The sequence below is a fragment of the Desmodus rotundus genome, chromosome 3 (genome assembly GCF_022682495.2).
Source record: "Desmodus rotundus isolate HL8 chromosome 3, HLdesRot8A.1, whole genome shotgun sequence".
Lineage (NCBI taxonomy): Eukaryota > Metazoa > Chordata > Mammalia > Chiroptera > Phyllostomidae > Desmodus > Desmodus rotundus.
In genome coordinates, this window is record NC_071389.1 from 195888399 (window position 1) to 195901333 (window position 12935).

The 12935-nt window shown below is 42.1% G+C and overlaps 1 protein-coding gene across 1 annotated transcript in view; it reads left to right on the forward strand.

Moving 5' to 3' along the window:
* GRAP2 (GRB2 related adaptor protein 2) overlaps window positions 1–12935 on the forward strand; it is a 63405-nt gene that overhangs the window by 2246 nt on the left and 48224 nt on the right. The window lies entirely within an intron of this gene.

The following is a 12935-nucleotide window of genomic DNA, read 5'->3' on the forward strand; positions in this document are numbered from 1 at the left end:
TGATCTGTAAAGAAATAATACAGCCTCATGCCTCTTTCTCTCCGTCTCTGTCTCTCTCTCTCTCTCTTTTTTTTTTTTTGGCCACTTCAGAATCCTCAGGAAAGTGTAGAACGTAAATAAATATTTACAAACTTTTATTGGGCATTCAGTACGTGTCAGGCCCTGTGTTAGGCACTGAGTTCTCTTCAACAATGTTGATACCAGTTTTTAATAAGCTTGAGCCAATAGGAACTTAGTAAAATATTTTAGTTTTCTTTTTAAATATGAATTCAGAGGCAAACATTTTATAGAATTTGTTAAAAGCTATTACTAAGCACATGAAAATAAAAGTCTTACATGTTCGCCAAAGATAAGGCATGTATCTGTGAAGAAAGTGAAGAAAATGTTCAAAAATAAAGTTGAAATATTAGTACAATGAATACCTCTATACTCACCTCGTAGATTTAACAGTTGTGAACTTTTTGCCATATATGTTCCATCTGTATGTACTTCTTTCTGAACAGCTTGTAAGTTACAGACAAAATGACATTTCACCCTAAATAATTCAGTGCACATCTAAAAATAGGGACATTCTCCTACATAATCACAACGCCATCATTATACCTAAGAAAATGAACAGTAATTCCTTAATATCATTTCATACCTAGGCCATATCTAACTTTTGCCATTTGCCCCTCAAATGTCATCTATACCTTTAAAAAAAACCCTTAATCTGATTTTTAAAAAGGAAAGCACGTTTTTGCATTTGGTTTTTATGTCTTTTTATTTGACATTGAACTTTTTTTAAAGGTTAGGCCAGTTATCTTGTGGAATGTTCTACGTTCTGGATTTGTTGTTTCCTCGTGGTATCATTTATTTCTTCACTTACCTCTTGTATTTCCTATAAACTTTAATTTAGAACTAAAGCATTGATTAGATTTCGACTGACTGTTTGGTACAAGGTTCCATATTGCGTCTCAGCAGGAGGCACATAATGACAGGTCGTCCCTCTACTTGTGATGCTCAGTCTGATCGTGGCTCCAGGCTGCAATCTCACTCCAGGGATCTCTCTTTTGCAAAGGTACTTTTTTCTCCTTGGCAATTAACAAGTAACCTGAGCAAGTGACACTTTGGGACAGTGGTAATATACTATTTCCCAACAAACTATCACCAATGACTTTAGATGATAACCCTTGCCCAAAGCAACTGTTCCGTTAGGGGTCATACACATTTCAGTACACTTTGAAGGAGGATTAGGCATACAAATTCATCATTGTCAGCAGCAACAGCAGATATTTATTGAGTGTATAAGTGCAGGTAATAACAACAACTACAATAATAATAACATTCAATGAGTGCTTGTTGTGGAGCCCGACAGTCTCGGTTTGAAACCAATCCTTCAGTTACTCACTGGGCCAACTGGGACAAGTTACTTACTCTTTCTGTGTGTTAGTTTCTTAAGCTGTAAGATGGGAATAACAGTAGCACCTATCTCATCATATTATTTGGAAGATTAAATAGTGGATACATACAAATTTCCTGTAACAGTGTCTGTTATTTGTCAAGCACTTTCCAAGTATTAACTCATTTGCTTCTCATAACGGCACAATGAATTAAGTGCTAATACTCTCCTTCTTTCACAAGTGAGGAAACCAAGTACAGAGGGATTAGGTAGCCTGCACAAGGTCACTTAACTAGCTGGATTTGAACCCAGGCGGTCTGATTCCAGAGTATTCTCTCTGAAGACCGGCACATGTAATGAGAAGTGACACAAATGAAACAGAATGAAAATGAGTAACAGAACCACCCCCCCCCACACACACCAGTCACCGCCACCACCCAAGTTTTAAGTTAAGTTCTTGAAAATCTGAGAGGGTTGCTACCAAAATATATTTGTTTTGTCTCTCTGAAGTACAGCACTCTATGAGGCATAGATGAGTTTACCTATTGTATTTATATAGCTTAAGAAACTTTAAACATAAGAGATAATAGTAGGAACTGAAAAATGTAGAAAAATGAAAGAAGAGGAAGGAAAAAAACTGAAAGGAATAATATGAGAGAGAACTTATGAGACCTCAGAGCCAGAGGGCACAAGATGATACTTTGATACAGTCAAGGGGGAAAAAAAACCCTCTCATTTTTCACAATTCTGTACTGTATGAGATTTTACCTCTGAAACACAAGAGTATAGCCATTGTCAGATTTATGAAAGACCACATGGGACGATGGATGGGTCTTGTTGGAAGTAACTTTCCTAATTGGTTCTCTCGCACATCAGATACTCTGTAATCAGCCTGTGGCTGCTGGAACATAACTGTAACACAGAAGAGGCCTCACGAGCTGGGCACCGGTCACTGCCCCTGCGGTGACAGAAGGGTCGCTGCGCTGACTGGCTCCTTTGACTGCCACTACAGAAAACTCTCAAGAGTAATTTTCTAAAGAGAACTAAAAATAAATGAGAAAAAATCCAACGTTAATAATCTTCTCCTGCATTTCTAACACAGTCATTGCTAAATTGGTTCTGCCTTTTTGTGTGTGTTTTTAATGAAAAGCAGCCTAATTGATCAATTGGTCGTGAATATAAAAGTTTGTTTTTCTTCACACCTCAGCCTTCTAGAACCACAGGTTTAATGTGGCAGCCTACAAATGGCTTACGATTTGTGTCTTTTGTCTGGTGCTTTTTGAGAAAATACTGGAAACAACTGGCTGAGAACCCAGTAGGAATTCAGTAAATAATAGATAGTTTTATTAAATATGGTTTTAAAGAAAAGTCTTTTTAAGTAACTAAGAAATATTACTAGGGAGGCACACAAGTAGAAAGTCTGGCTGCTTTGTAATTTGAAACTGCACTCGTCACTTTACGGGCCACAGGTTTTTAGTGCTTTATGGAGCAAAACGTGAGGTCAGATTTGCTCACCTCCCATAAATAGATTTATATTAAAAATATATGGCTTATTGAATCAGTAAGGCTGTCAGGAAGATCTCAACCATATGCTAAATCTAGGGAAATTGTCATATTTTAGTACATTATTTGAACTCTGTAAGTTGACCATAAATACTTTGCTATCCAGGACAGCACATAGGTTCTTACTGGCGGTGGTGAGGTGTGGGGTGGAGGGGAGTGTCAGAGACACACTTACGGAGCTGAAGAAAGCTACAGAAATTCTCCCCGGGGGAACTAGCATGCCTAGCGCTCATCACACGCTCCTTTACACAGAACTTCCAGTGGGCCAGTGATCCCTGGAGTCCGTCCACATATCCTCGACAGGAAAAATGTCCTTTATTTGGAGTTTTGTGTAACTGTTACCCTGAGCCTTATAAAGCTTTAAAAAAAGAGTTTTCACATATTATCTCATTTGATCTGGCTATGATCTTTGAGGAAGGCAGACCACATATTTTAACCTCTCGTGTTGCAGAGTGGGGAAAGCAAATCTCATGCGGTTAAGCGACTTGCTCAAGGTGATTTTGCTAATGTCGGCCAAGACAGGACCAGAGCTGGTGAGTTGTAGCCCAGGAAGCCTTCTACTATACTGGTCCGGGCACGGCATTCCGGGGATGCATCAAGGAACCCTTCATGGGGCTTCTGGAAATCTGCCTTCTGGCTCTACTGGAAACTACCTCTGTGACTTTGAACAAGATGTAACCTCCCTGGGCCTCGGTTTCCTTCTTGGTCAAGTGAGAGGCTAGGCCGTGTGCTCTCTAAAGCCCTTTTGGTTCTTTTGCAAACTACCTGGGGCTGAGAACAGAAGCGACTTGTTCTATGATAGATGGCAAGACCTTTCAACCCTTCCCTGTAGGTCATAAGAGCCAGCATCCAATTCATGATGGGTCCCTTTGCAATGTCCAAATCCTGTTAGAAACTATAAACATCAACAGTGCTTTGACGGGCTGTTTATGTGTCGTTCTCCTGGTCGCCTCATTTTTCTGCAGGGCTGTCTCACAGTGATTTGGGTCTAACTCTGCTCTGCATCAGGCAGACATAACACAATCTATTATTTTCTCTCTTGGGTAGTTCAGAGTATATAATATGGAAATAAATAATGCTGATGGGCTTATTTTGGGCTTAGACCTTATCCTTCTAAAAACATTATTCCTCTTAAAGTACCCAAACCTTCCACCTGATTTTTCATTATTAAGAGTTATTTTTATATTTCTTTAATATCCCTGAAATTGCTTGGAAATTTGAGATTTATGTGATGGTCTGCGGCACTGAATGCAGAAGCCTTGAGACAAGAAATATGTGACAAGCTTTTGGAAGTATTTGGAGAATCTTCGAGTCAGAATAATTAGGACACATTTGTATGTTAGCATTTGTTTCAGATTTATAAAGTGTCCAGAGCATATGCTGCCAAGTACACAAATCCATGATATAGTCCCAGTTTAATTCTGAGTCTCTCCAGGAAGCTAAAACAAGCAGAAAATTCTCATGGTCCATATGTCAGTAAACTAGGGTTTTATACCGGCAATTGTCAAACAGTGGAACTGCGAAGGCAAGGGTCTGCTACACATGGGAGCAACCCCCCCGCCACCCCTGCTCTAGGCGTTTGGACTGACCCGAGCCAAATACCGTTAACACGAACAGGCTGGCTTCCTCAGTAACCAGGAAGGCGGCAATCTCTGTTTGTGATTATCGGCTGATGATAGGAAATTGGGTGCCCTGTTTCTCAGTCATTTTGCTCTTTGAATTTTCTAAAAGAATTTCAGGCTGGCGAATGGAGTTATATCAACTTCTTACAGAGAAGGGTGCAATTTGCTCTGTACTTTGTCAGGTCATTGGACCGTGGGAGGGAACACTGTCCGGGGATGACAGTGACGGAGGATGAGCTCAGGCAGGCTCGTGGGTGACTCATTGTGCCTCGTGCACTCCTCTGTCCTCGAGTGAAATGATACTGTTCTTTAACCTGCTGCCACCCAGGAGACTTAGGGAGAGGCAGGCATTGTTACCCTGAGAGTGTTTTTATATGTTTGATGTAATGTAAACACTCAATACTTCATTTACAAAATGCGTAACATGATGGTTTCTTATTTAAACGAACGCATTTTGTGGAATTTCTGTCTTCTAGAGCAATAGTGTTAAGGGACCGCTAACTCATTTCGTAAACCACATACTGTGTGATGTTGCAACTCCACGCTTAGTACCCAGTAAATATCCAGATAATGAAGGAGAAATTTCGAAGTCAAAGAATCCCCCAGCGGGAGAGCAGTTCCCAAGACCTGGAACCAGCAAGATGGAGCTCTTAGAATGTAAACTCTGTTTTCCTCTAGCACGGATACATAACTTTTATCTTAAAAACGCAAGCTGTAGGGAAAAGTAAGTTTTACTACACAGCCAGCTCTGTCAGCTCACATTATTTTATAAAGTGAAGGTTCAATTAGGTGTTATTATCATCAAGAGAGCAAGCTGTAAGGCTTTGTCATGTAGACACTATAAAAAAATTACCTGTCTGGTTACTTTAATTCATCTTTTGGCTCCCGTCAACAGATAGCCTCTTAGTCCCCAATTCACTGTACCCAGATGTACTGAGAACATTTAGGGTAATAAAAACAAAAACAAAATAGGGTCCTTTTCCCTAAGGAGCTGACAGGCTATTAGGGAAACTGGGACAAACAAAAGAAAATGCTACTGCAGTGCGACATCCACAATGAGGATATAGAGCAAGTGGCTCAAGGCGGTGCTTTGTGGAGAGGGCTTCCTGAAGGAGGCGCACCTGCAGGCAGAGGGAGATGGCTCGTCGAAGAAGCATAGACACATGCACAAATTTGCACATCTCAGGAAAATCATAGGAGGAGCAGGGTCTTCTTCACTGAAGATCTGTTTACTTTGCAAATGACAGAGTTGAGAAGGCTCCCGTGGTTTTTTTCCCTGGGGATCTAAAAGTTAAATTTCTGCCACTGGAAACTACCTCCAGCTGTTTTCCCAGAAACACTGCTCTGCTCTCACTTCCAGTTATGCCCCTCTCTAAGTCTTCTCTTTCAAACACAAATGTCCTTCATTCTTTTTTTTTTATCCTTACCCAAGGATATGTTTATTGATTTTAGAAAAAAAGGAAGGGAGAGAGAGAAAGACAGAGACAGAGAAACATTGATCCATTGCCTACTGCACATGTCACAACTAGGGATCGAACCCACAACCTAGGTGTGCGCCCTGACCAAGGATCAAACCCGCAACCTTTTGGTGTACAGGATGACTCTCCAACCAACTGAGCCACCCAGCCAGGGCCAAATACCCTTTCTTCTTTTGACTACTCTCCTATGATGTGGCTTTACAAACTCTCATCATTTTAAGTGTTCACCTCTGCCAGACTTTGGTTTAAGGCCCCTCCTAAATCATGGTGCCCAGAATGGGACAGCTCTCTGGGAGCAGTCTGACCCATGCAGGACACCATGGAGTAATAGCCTCCCTTGATGTACACCTTATACTCCTGTTAACATGGCCCAAGATTGCATAAGTCTTTTTGGCTTTGATGTCACACTGCTGACTCATAGTGAAATTGTGGTCAACTAAAACCTGTGAGTTCCCATGCACCACTGTGAAGCCAGATCTTCCTTATTCCATACCTAGCCACAGAGGTCTAATTGTAGAGAAATTTATCCCTTTTATACTTAGTCATATTGGCAACAACCTATCGAAATATTTTAGAGCTAGCATATTAGGTCTCCGTCCCAGCAGATGAGCAGGTATTTATTTACTATGAGGATATAGCTAGTCTCCTGCTGGATCCCCGGTAGAGGCCTCTAAAGGGTCAGGACTCAGTTATCTCCTTCTTGTCAATAACTTGTCTGCAACCCTGGACAAATCTCTCATACATCTTTAGAGGAACTAGTGAGTCTCACCCTTTGTAACTGTAAAATAGAAGCAAACAAATATGAATTTGCATATCCCAAGGACATGCAACAATGAATCAGTTGTCTACAAAACTCAAAGTACAAGTTATTCAGAGGCAATATATATGAAAGAAATAAATTTTTATTTTAAGTCCTTGGCAGCTTTCAGAAGATTTGATTATCCTTATCACTCACTATATGATACAGTAAATAACACTCATTTTTGTAAATGTTTTAAAGTATAATTTGGGGTTGTAGTAACATCATGTGATGTCAGTATAATTTCAGCACACAATTATTTGTAGTTTGTGTAAACACCATAAGGTACAGTATATCTGTTTTATTGCAAGGCCCTGTTTAAAGTGATTCTCCTCTCTTCGTCCTCTGCTCCAGCCCTATCCTCAGCCCTTGCCTCTTTCATTAGTAAAACAAGGACTACAAAGACCTTGAAGTTTAGATTTCCATCAGACCTGTGGAAACCTCTAAAAGTCTTGCCAAACTCTGAGCTATTGCTCAGCAGTTCATAGGCTTTCATTCCTGGCCAAAGCAGAGAACTGACAAGTAACTCGTATAATATTTATAATTTCAAGCTAATAGAAATATCACATTTCAAAACACATTCTGTGAGCAGTTTCATTCATTACAGAAAGGTGCAGGCAATGTCCACAATTCAAATTTTAATGTCGCTCATGACCTTGAAGTCATTAATATTCAAACCCCATTCGCACCCTTCCCCAGTGATTTTGTCCAGGGCCTTGCTCGACAACATGAGCTCCAGGGATGCGTAGTGCTGACACCACCCGGGAGCCCATTAGGAAGGAACACCTCAGACCCTGCCTCTAACCTTCTGAGTCAGAATCTCAACTTTAACAAGACTCCCCTGGTAACTCTTATGCACAATCAAATCTGAGAACCAACCTAGGGTGAAGGAACTTCACCCCACTTCACCCTTCATCTACTTGTGTCATAATACAAGACTTACAAAATTCCATTTGGCGCTTATTAAGAGTTTAGAGTTGTTAAAATTTTATCAGATTTAAATATTCTGTATAATCCATCTACTTCTCAAAATATATATAACTGGCTTTAAAATACTCTTGCCTTTCTGGGTTCCTGTAGAACCCAGATTGAAAACATAGAGGGATTTTGATACCCCCTCCCCACCAGGGACATTTGGCAATGCCTGGAGATATTTTTCGTTGTCCCAGTTTGAGATGGGGGAGGGAGTGCTGCGGGCACCTGGTATGTAGAGGCCGGCCAGCAGTGCATCTGGTGACCCTGCAATGCACGGGGCAGGCGCACAGCAAAGACATGACCAGCCCAAAATGTCCGTAGTAACGAGGCTAAGAGGTCCTGCTATAGAGGTATATGGATTGCAGAGAAAGAGTCACATGTGCAGCTACATACAACAGAATGTCATAGGAAAATGGAGCCATGTGGCATGACAGGACACAGCCAGGCAGAGAACAAAGAGATTGGCAGCTGCCTGAGGGGTGATGGTGGGGGCTTGGGAGGAAGGGAGTGGAAAATCCAGTCACAGGTGAGGAGAGGCTTCTAGAACTGACAGTAACCAGTGCTGTGTGCACAAAGACAGTCAGCATTAGGGACCAGGGCTGGGGTCAGAGACTGCATGTGAGGGAGGTGTGGGCTAGAGAGACGCAAAGCTCTGAGAGTGGGTACTAGGTGTGATCTCAAAATCGCGTGAGACCTGGAAGTCAGGAAAGGATTCCAGGTGTTAGCATAGGGGTACACGGTGGATTTCAGGTAAATTCAGGAAGATGTGGACTTAGGAGCAAAGCAGAATCCCACTTGCTGGAATTGGGACACCTCAGAGCCAGGCCAGGAAGCAGCAGGGGATGACCGTGCACAGAGTTAGCTGTGCTTTCAGCTAAAGTGAGCTTCTTAAATCCCTCCCAGCTGAGCAATGCTTTGAGCTGAGTTTCTTTGCAGTACAGTTCACTGGCGGGAAGGGGTCAAGTGCTTCCAGCTATGGAGATAGGAGGGCAAAAAGCAGTCTGGTTCCTGGCACCAGCCGCTGAAAAATCACGGATAACAACTGGAATAGTACTTTAGGGACCCTCCAGGTCATTTCCCTACTGTAGGGCACCTAAATCATTTTAGAAGGAGTATCTACTTTCAAATGTAAAATTTCCTGAGAAAGATTGCTTCAGGACCTGTGTTGATGCCTAATCCAATCTAAACCAAAACTTCTTCCACATTCCTAACCCTGAATCCCCTGCCAAGCAGGCCCAGCCTTCCCTTCTCCGGGCTTGAGAACCTCACTTCCATTAGCACATCGCCCTGAGTCTGCCCAACCTCATATCCCTTCGCTATTCTCCATGCCCTCTCCAAGTTTTGTTTGCTGGTGATCGTCACGACAAAATGTATTTATTAAGTGTATGTTGTATGTAGACCGTCCTTTGACCACAGAAAGCAAAGAAGGGAAAATACAAAAGGACATATGTGATCTGGTTGGTTTTTATTAGTCTCTCTTCTCTCTCCATGTTGTCGATCTTTGCCAAGTTGGTAGTCCAGCTGGAGCAATAGTCCTTAGGCTAAGTTTCACTGTAACATTTTGGTTGAAATGTTACAGTGAAAACATCCTGCAGATGCTTTCACCATGGCCCTTAGCTAAGGACAATAGAGTACACTATCATATAAAATAGCTCTGATTGAATGTAGCTGTAAATAAAACGGAAATAAATGCATTTGCTCAGTTCCAGAGAAGACATTGTACTGTCATGTGGATTTTTTTTTTTTCAAATGAGCTGCACAACCAAGTTCTTTTCCACAGAAAGGGATTTGTTCAACAATGCACTCACTTCGCTGCCACTGGATTAATTCCATTTCACATCATGTCTCTAAGTGGAAAAGTACCGTAAACTGATTGGCAGCAGGCTAAGAGGGTGTGTTGATGTGTCCAACGTCGGTAAGATTTATGCTGACTAGATTACAACCGTCGTGGTGGGCTGGTGGTTTTAGCTTCTGTAAAGTAGTTGCAAAAGTGCACCCCTTCAGTAGGTGCATTGGAAACAGCTTAGCAAAGTCACAGTAGATTGGAGATGTTGCAGAATGAGAGGGAATGCGGACGGGCAAAATGAGATGAGCATCCCTCCCCTTCCTCGTGTGGGAACCGCTCTTTCCGCTCCTTGATGTTATTAAAATTTTATATATATTCATTTCATCCCATACCCATGTTCTAAAAGCCACCATTTTGGATTTTTTTAATTTCTTCACATGGCTCCGCTGAAGATACACAGCCAACCCCACTTGTGGTTGAACAGGCTTACTGTGTGATCAGCACTGTGCTAAGTACCACCCAGTGGTGGACTGCCACCCCCCGCCCCCACACTCCGTCCTCTCCCCTCTGCTGCGCTCTGTCTCTTCTGCATCACTCACCGTTTTCACAGACACTGTCTCCGCTTCCCGGGATTCTCAGTCTCTGCCTTTCATTTCTCCCGAATTGCTGCTTTACCCTGGCTTGCACTTCTAACACTAGAAGGCTGCTAGTGGCGATTTTTCTGATTTCTATAGCTGGTAGTTTCTATAACTAGTAGTTACTTTCCAAGGAAATAGCTTGTAGAAATGAGCCTGGGGTGTCACGGGGCTGTTACATGAATCAAATGTAATAATGTGTGTTAAAAAAGCCATTAGTAAAGTGTAACATTCTCTCCAAAGGTAAATTATTTCTACATTTTATGATTTTAGGATTGAAAAGCAGCTGGGTGATATATTTATTAAAATTTAGTAAGACTCGATAGCACAGTTGAAAAAGGAAGTCAGAAAATCTGGGACATTGACCCCTCCATCCGCAAGCTAGAGGCCTTCAACATTTCTTACAGCCAAAGTCCACGCATTGCCCTGAGAACATGCACTCTGGGCCACAGACCACGTCTGCTCACCATCCTGGAACAAGGCCTTCATTCTGGCTCGAGCTCCCCCATACCCCACACAGTCACCTTCCAAAATCCCAGCCAACCTTCAAGGGCAAGCCCCAAACCTACCCCTTCTCCCAAGCTCTTCCCCAGACAGAATTAATCTTTTTCTCCCCAGCACTCATGGCAGCCTTATGGTGGAATTATTTATGTGGGTATCGATCTCCCTGAATTGACTGTGACCTGCTGAAGGGCATCTTCCTGGCCGTCCCCACCCTCCTTGAATAACAGCTCAGAGGAGAATGGCCAGAGGATAAAGGAGAAAACTCCATGAACCAAAAATGTCCACAAAAAGGTTTTCTTCCCAGAGGCTGGTCTCAAATATGGAAATGTCTTTGGGTGAGCAACGTCTGGGAAGAAAGACCCCTCTGAAATGGAACAGGGTCAATTAAATAGACTCATAAAAACCCTACGGGTACATGGAAGCTTCTATTTCTTCTCTGTGCTTTTCTGTACATTTAAATGCTTTCTATTTAAAAATGGTCTTAAAAAGGCTGCATCCTATTTAAAAAGTTCATGAGTTGAGTAACTTTCTAACTTGATTTTCAAGCCTAAAAGTTCCTCTGTAGTTTAAATTACAAAAGCCATTCTTCGTTTCCCAGCTTACCTTTATTTATCTATTGAACATGGTCCTCCTGAAATCGGTAGTTCCTAGGCTGTGTTTCACACAACAACAGGTTACATTGCACCTTTATTGAAAGGAATTCTTTGTGCGAGGCATGAGGCTTTTGGAGGATGAAAAGTGTCACTTTTTCGCATATTTTTTAAAACCCATGAGCTGATTTAGTATTTTAATACTTTAGCAGAGCAGAAAGTATTTTTTAGGAGTCATCTCTGAACAAACCAACCATATAACTATTGCCAAGTACATAATAAGTGCTCAGTAAATATCTTCATAATAAATCAAAATGCTCTGCACTTCTGAACAAAAGACAACCTCAGTCATTTAAAACAGAACCCAATGGGTGTAGTTCCCCATTGCTGCTCTTTTATGTTCATTAGAAATCACAGAAAAATGGGAATTCAGGGGAAAAATTAGTCACTGTTATGGAAACTGTACTGGTGCGAGCAGATTGTAACTTTGTTTATAGTGATTTGATACCCAATTATTTGAGGGTTTTGTTGTCATCTGTGTTGTTACTATAATGGGAGATTGGCCCAGAGCCCTCATCCGATGCCAAACCCTCTAGCATCGCCCAGTTCTTCCTGCAGCAGCCCAGGCCTTCCTCTCTCTCACTCAGAGTCCCGAGTCCTGGCACAGACACCTAACCTCAGACTGGGCCAACTTCCCTGACAACGCACTTTCTCCCCTCCCCCTGCCAGAGGCTTCTTGTCCTCAGACATTACACCCTGAAATTGGGAGCTTTCAGTGAGTTAAAAAGGGAAATATAGAATTAACTGGCTCTATCAGTGTTTTAAGTATTCTTGTAGACTGAAATGAGAGCTCTTGTATAAAACCACTGAACTCTTTCTTAAGATATGCTAATTTTTTCTCTCTGATTGAACTGTTGACCTTCTGGATATATGACTAGTTATTACCTCAAGTATGTTTGGAACTATTCTTGCTCTAACCATTCTAAAGTGTAATTAGCGTGAAGACACCATTGTAGGAGCACATCACCTGGGGCTGGGATCTCATTAGACAGCAGGAATCGAGCAAAACTGAGCATGCCCCATGCCTTAACAAAGAATCTCCTAAAAAAATCCGTGGCGCTGGAGGAAACGTTAACGCTTTCATGAGCCCTCTCTTGCTCATGTATTGGTTTGTGTAAGAATCCAAACAGAGAGAGGGTCGTGGCTTTTCTGTTTGAAAAATGAAAGCAACTCTGTTTTCCCAGCAGTCTGCTTTTACCACACAGCTGCTGTCACAGGGTCAAGCAAAACCCAAATCATTCATTTTAGAGCTCGGGCTTTTCCCCCCAAGACATGCAAAGAATTTTAAGACATAATATTTATCCTTTCAACAGCAGGTGTTATAGAGAATGAATATTCTCTAGGAGGTAGTTAGCAAATGCAGGAAAACTGGGGCCCATGGAGGCGCAACCGCTCCCCGGTTACTTACGCTGCTCCGTGAACACTGCTCATCTCTGCCACCGTGGAAGGAGCTCTTTATTTTCTGAACCGAAGGCCATTTCATGCTGCCTGCTGAGCTATGTCAGGGTGTACGCCTAAGTCTGGGACCAATCCCAACGGTTA